The sequence below is a fragment of the Mustela lutreola genome, chromosome 2, assembly GCF_030435805.1.
Source record: "Mustela lutreola isolate mMusLut2 chromosome 2, mMusLut2.pri, whole genome shotgun sequence".
Classification (NCBI taxonomy): domain Eukaryota; kingdom Metazoa; phylum Chordata; class Mammalia; order Carnivora; family Mustelidae; genus Mustela; species Mustela lutreola.
This window is the reverse complement of record NC_081291.1, coordinates 136,107,250-136,113,226: the sequence shown is the minus strand read 5'-3', so window position 1 is coordinate 136,113,226 and position 5,977 is coordinate 136,107,250. Positions and strand designations below refer to the sequence as shown.

The 5,977-nt window shown below is 35.2% G+C and overlaps 1 pseudogene; it reads right to left on the bottom strand.

Moving 5' to 3' along the window:
* Window positions 1-498: 498 nt before the first annotated feature.
* LOC131825592 (iron-sulfur cluster assembly 1 homolog, mitochondrial-like) lies at window positions 499-902 on the bottom strand (annotated as a pseudogene).
* Window positions 903-5,977: the final 5,075 nt, after the last annotated feature.

The following is a 5,977-nucleotide window of genomic DNA, read 5'->3' as shown; positions in this document are numbered from 1 at the left end:
ATCTTTGTAACACCTCTTATAGTTGAACTCTGAGTATGAGCTGTCCAGACCTTAGTCGAACACTTGTGGTGAATCCCCACAGAGACTCCACTTTTCCCATGTAATTCTTTCTTTTCAAGCCCTATTTTGCAAGTTTCTCCTATATTAGCAATGTGTGACTCCAATATCTATGTTCTTTGTTTAGTGAGACTACGGCCTTGTTAGGCTTCATTTCATGAACATTGTCAGAAAAGTGTCCCAAAGTAGAAACCCAAGAGGATCGTGGTATTCTCCGCACGTTTTCCTTCTTTCAAGGAGCACAGTCATGAGCTGCCTATTGGTCAATGCCTGAAAACTGCTGCCTGATATATTGTGTGTAGCTTTATAAATAATTGTAGAGCTTTTTTCATCTTTAAAATGCATCACTTTTTCTCACACATTATAAACCTTAAGTATGTGACAGTGACATAATTTCGTCAGTAATCCTAGGACTTCCACGAGTTTTCCTGAAGCTTATAGCTAGAGTAGTCCAATATAAAAGCTTTTTCCACAGCTATACCTTTCTTTGATGTTTGGGTTATTGAAAACAGACTCACTAGATAATTTATCTTTAGCATAGTCCATTTCTATTCCTTGAAATCTTAGCTGTGCTTTCTTTTTGATGAACATTCTTTTCTGCCTCTGTCTTGAACAGCTTCTTCGTCAGAATCTCCTTTCCTTATACTCTAGAATACAGAGGAAGAAAAGCCATTTGAGCCCCTGGTTGAGACACCAACTTTCAGACCTAGATGTTCAGGCCTATCTTTAAGAAGTTGTTTTATCCTGTTTACTCCTGTAGGTGTAAGGGTGAAGACAGCCCAAGTGGGCTACAGCTGCTTCTTGCTCACGGCACAGACAGAGGCCTAGACTAATGAAGTGAACATTCTCAATGTCCTGCTGCCTTGGGATGGAGCTCAGGCACCTCAGCCTCTCTCCAGGGTTTTTGATATAAAAATCTCCAGATTTTTTATGTAAGAATAAGTCTGGTACCAGTTACTCTTTAATAGCCAGAAGTAAAAATCCAACCATGCCTTTGGAGTATAGTTGAAACTACTTAATGAATATTTTCTGTCTTACCATAGGTTTGAACTTATGTGACAATAAGCTATTGGTGACCCATTAGTAGGGAAGGAAGTAGAAATGATTATAAACACTTATGCAGTCCTTATGAGTGCTATTTCTTTTGTCTATAGAGATTATAAGACCAATGTTTTAAAGTTGCTATCAGTTTGAAATATTATATGCAAGTATCTGTCACACAGGAAGCATACAGTTTTTAATATTTTCCCTAATAAAAAAAGAATGTGTGTAAAAGTTATTACAAATATGTGTATAAATTATTACAAATATTGAAAAGATCTGTTACCTAGATGTTCCTATTTTTCTTCAGGTTTCTTTTTTTAATACCGTGTAAGATAATTACTACCTTAAGAAATTAAATGTGGGAAAGATGCTCAATTTCCTCAAAGCGGTGAGCATGTACCTATGAGATTATTCTCAAAACAGGATTATGTATAAACCAATATTTTCTCATTTTTCATTTTTTCATTAATCTCTCTCCCTAATTCAATGTTTAGCATTCATTTGTCCTTGAATAGCAAGTCATTCTTCAACATTTTTTTCCTCGTTTCCCATTCATTTCAGATTCCACGTTATTTCACCCAGTCATCAATGCTATTCTGCAAATTGCTCTCTCAGCCGAACACTCCGAAAATGTGTATAATTCTTTAATGTATTCTAGTATAGTAAAAAGCATAATCTATATTCATATTTTTCAAAACTTTCAAGTTTAGATATCTTTGTTTTTTGTTGACTTTATTTTCTTTATTCTCCCTCCCTGTAATCCTTTCAAATAAAAATCCTTTCACATTTTTTCATTTGGTAATCCTATAAGCATATTATCTCTAGAGAACTTTAGTGTCCTTTGGAATAACTTTGGACACTTCTTCACTCTCATTTACAAAGGTGGAGCTGATGGGGGAGCAAAGCAAGGGCTTGCTTACCTTTTATTTTATTAAGGTATACTATAGGTAATAGCACTGCATGTTTGACTGGCAGTGTAGTGGTCAGAGTAAGACACGGTGAGATGGCACTTTATAGAAGCAGCTACAACACCTCATTGGGTATGATTCCATAACATTTCAGGAAGAATTTTTACCAGCTCAATAATAGGCAAGTTCAATAGAAATCCCAGGAAGAATGATTGGCTAGTTTTCTATTTAAATAAAAAGCCACATGACTTTGCTGTCTTTTTTTAAATTTTTCCTCCTGGTCATTGTTGTATTCATTATTGGGCTAACTCAAAAGGAACATAGGGGTTCCTGACCTTCTTTACCCGGAATTGTTGAGCATCCTTCAAGAACTATGATCATTCTTTAACCTGTTTGTCAGAAGTGACCAAGTGTAGAGCCTCTTAATGCATTTTAATTTTGAAAACTATTTTTCCCCCCTCAAGAGACCGAGCCTGAGTGGGCAAGATTTTAATATCAAAGAGTAGTTATAACTTTTCTGTTTTACTTTTAATTGATTAGTAAGTAAATTTATTGAAAAATATTAAGTTAATTTAAACCTTTCATCAGTATAGTAAGTAGAAAATAGGAACCATCTGCCAGTAAGAAATGGTTTTAAATAAATACAATGAAACCAACCATAATATGGTTACGTTCCCACCTAATATATGCTTATATATAATGCTTATGCTTATATGGGTTCTGAGACCAAGGCCTACATCTTTTTTTACAGAAGAGAGATCATGTTTTAGAGTCAGGGTTGTTAAGTATATCTTTGTGTCAAAGTGGGACATTCGTCATGACGTGATCAGGATTGAAGCTAAGCTGGAAGGAGAATCATTTTCTCATTAGTGTGACCCAATGTAGTATAAATCTGCCTCTAATACCTAAAATCATCTCTAAACCAATAGTGGCACTTGCCCTGTGTGTTTGGACAGGCTACCTTGGGGAAAATCCTCTTAATTCTAGAATACTAATTTCAGAGTTACCTGAATCTCCCCTGCATCTTTACCAATCACCGACTATAAAGTACAGTTAGTCTTAAAAATATAGAGAACTCAATGAAAAATAGTGTACTTTGGGATATTTACTAAATAAGGAAAACTATCAGTCATAATTTTTTCTGGTTGTGGTTTTAAGCATGGTGAACAAATATGTTTAGTTTTAAGAGTCCTAAAGAAGTGATCTGGTTGAATCAGATGATAGGTCATTACAAACCACAACACTATCTACAAATTCAGCCGACCTGAGGAACAGAGCCAGTGTTTTAAAGATTATTTATTTATTTATTTGACAGACAGAGATCACAAATAGGCAGAGAGACAGGCAGAGAGAGAGGGAGGAAGCAGGCTCCCCTCTGAGCAGGGAGCCTGATGCAGGGCTCAATTCCAGGACCCTGAGATCATGACCTGAGCCGAAGGCAGAGGATCTAACCCACTGAGCCACCCAGGCATCCCCAGAGCTGGTGTTTTAAAGATTCAAGTTTTTAAACAGAAACTGGTCCTCAGTCATATATTTAACAATCATTTTCTTTAGCTGAGGCCTTTAATGAATCTCTAGTTTTTGAAGGCACTCATGATTGCCCCAAAGATTTCTCTTTTTTACCTGTAAAAGTCACAGGCACATTCACACACATGCACAGAGATACATGCATCCACACAAATAGTACCCTGAACAGTGAAAACTATGTCAGAAGGCAAGCAGGAGACTGAAAACAGAAAATAGACACTAAGTGTCAAGATATTTCACAAGGTAAGAACTTCAAAAATTAAAAGAAAAAAAAAAAAAAGCTTCTGGAGTCAGAGCTGCAGTAGAGTGCACAGAAAAACTTTCACTGCAGTATTGTTTATTACATCACACTTTTCCCTCCTAGGCCAAAGCAATAGAATGAGCCTCCAGCATACTCACAGACATATCTCAATTTCTGAAAAACAGGCTCAGACTCTGCTCTGGACCTGCTCATAGGCAGAAGTAGCTCACAGTCTTATTTGAAGAGTGTTTGGGGGAAAAGAAAAGTAAAAATCCTTCCCCACAACAATTATTAATCATTTCCCATGCATCAATATATAGATTTTGGTAAGGTCTGTCAGTCTAGGAGGCCATTCTTTACCCCTATCCACCCTAGTAAACTCCTATTATTCCTTAAAGCCAGACCAAATAATCTTCTTTGTGTCAATTCTTAGGCTCAAACTGTGCTTTCACATCCCCCTGTTCTAAGATTTACTGTTTCCTTTTATGGTTTTTACTTGATTGCCTCCCTCATAGTGTAGAGGCAGTATTCTGAATCAACTCCTGATAGGCTCAAATACCAGCTTGACTTTTTAATTAGTTTTGGAACTTTGGGAAAGCCTTTTTTTAAAAATTTCTTTAAAATTTTATTTTATCTTTTTAAATTTTAATTGCCTGATTCCTTAATTAAAATGAAAATAATGTTATTTTATTTTTTTTTCTGAAGATTAAACAAGGTATGCAAAATGTTGAGCATATATCTGAGACTCCGTGAATGGTAATTATTAGTGTTTTTTTTGAAACTTTGAGTTTAGAAAAAAGGTCACTTCCTATTTTTAAGAGTTATAAAACTGATGTATATAGCTTACTTATGTATTATGTTATCTATCTATATACGTCCCATTTAATTTTATTAATTGAAAATATACAAATATGTGCAAGGCAGGAGGAAAGTTTGGGACCACCACCATCTACCACTCCCCATATTCTTAATTCCTGCTTTGAACATCCTCTGGCCCAGGTAATGTGTAAGGTTTCTAAGTAAGGTATATAGTCGCCTCACTTACACAGGAAAAACCATTTAACTCATGAAACATGGCCATTTTGTAATTGGATAGTTACATTGTTTATATGATACTTTTCATATACACACTGCTCAAAGGCATTTCATAAATAAAGACCATTTAGTTTGTTAAGGAGGAGTTCTGCATGGGTATTATCGTCTTGTAAGGAGAGTAATTGGATTACAGAGCCTATTTGACCATTTATTTATTACATATGTCTGATAAATAATGTAAAATTACTATTTCTCCACTGTATCTCTTTTTAAATTATATACATGTATCATTTGTATGTATTCCTTTTCTGATCTGATTTAGTAGCTTATAACGTAATTACAATTATGCATCTTTAATTCTTATGGTCAGTTTCTGGAATTGTCTATATTACCTTCAAATCTGGCTCCCTTCCTTCAGAGTTCTTCCTTTTTCATATGTAACCACACTGACCAAGAGTATCTGGGGCTTAGTCAGTCCAAAAATATCAGACCCACCTCCAAATATTAGCCATACAGAAAGAAATGCAAAGTGTAATTCATTCACAGAATTAAACCTTGGCCTCTGTCACTTGGTGTCAGTGATACAATTACATCCACACCTCATGGAAGATTTCCTGAGTTGATGGCTGTCACTTGCACGTCCTAGCTCAGCCTCCATGCTACACCTACCCTGCAAAGTGCCAATATCAGTCCTTTCCAAACACTCCTTTGGCCATTTACTTAAACAGAGAAAAATGTGTACTTCTACTAAGGCAGAACTGTGTTAACCATAAAAAGACCAGGATTATTAGAACACAGAGATAAAAACAAATATTCAACATTCATATACCTACAAAATAAATCTAATTGGTACCCAAATCCCCTCCTTTTTTTCTATCTGGCTTTAGTTCACATAAACTAATATTTGCTCACTTGCATGACCAAGCGGAGCCACTCAAGTGACTAAAAAAACCTAGTAACTGTGCTGAGTCAAGGTGACATTTTATCTTTATCTTTCAGAGAGGATATGAGAATGTCACCCATTTATAAATAAGTACATTTATACATAAAATAAGCCCATATAATACTTATTTCATTGAACACAATGTCTTACATGTATTAAGAATTGTTTAAACTGTAGAAATGTATTGGTTTACTAAGTATAATTTAGTTTATACTTTTTATT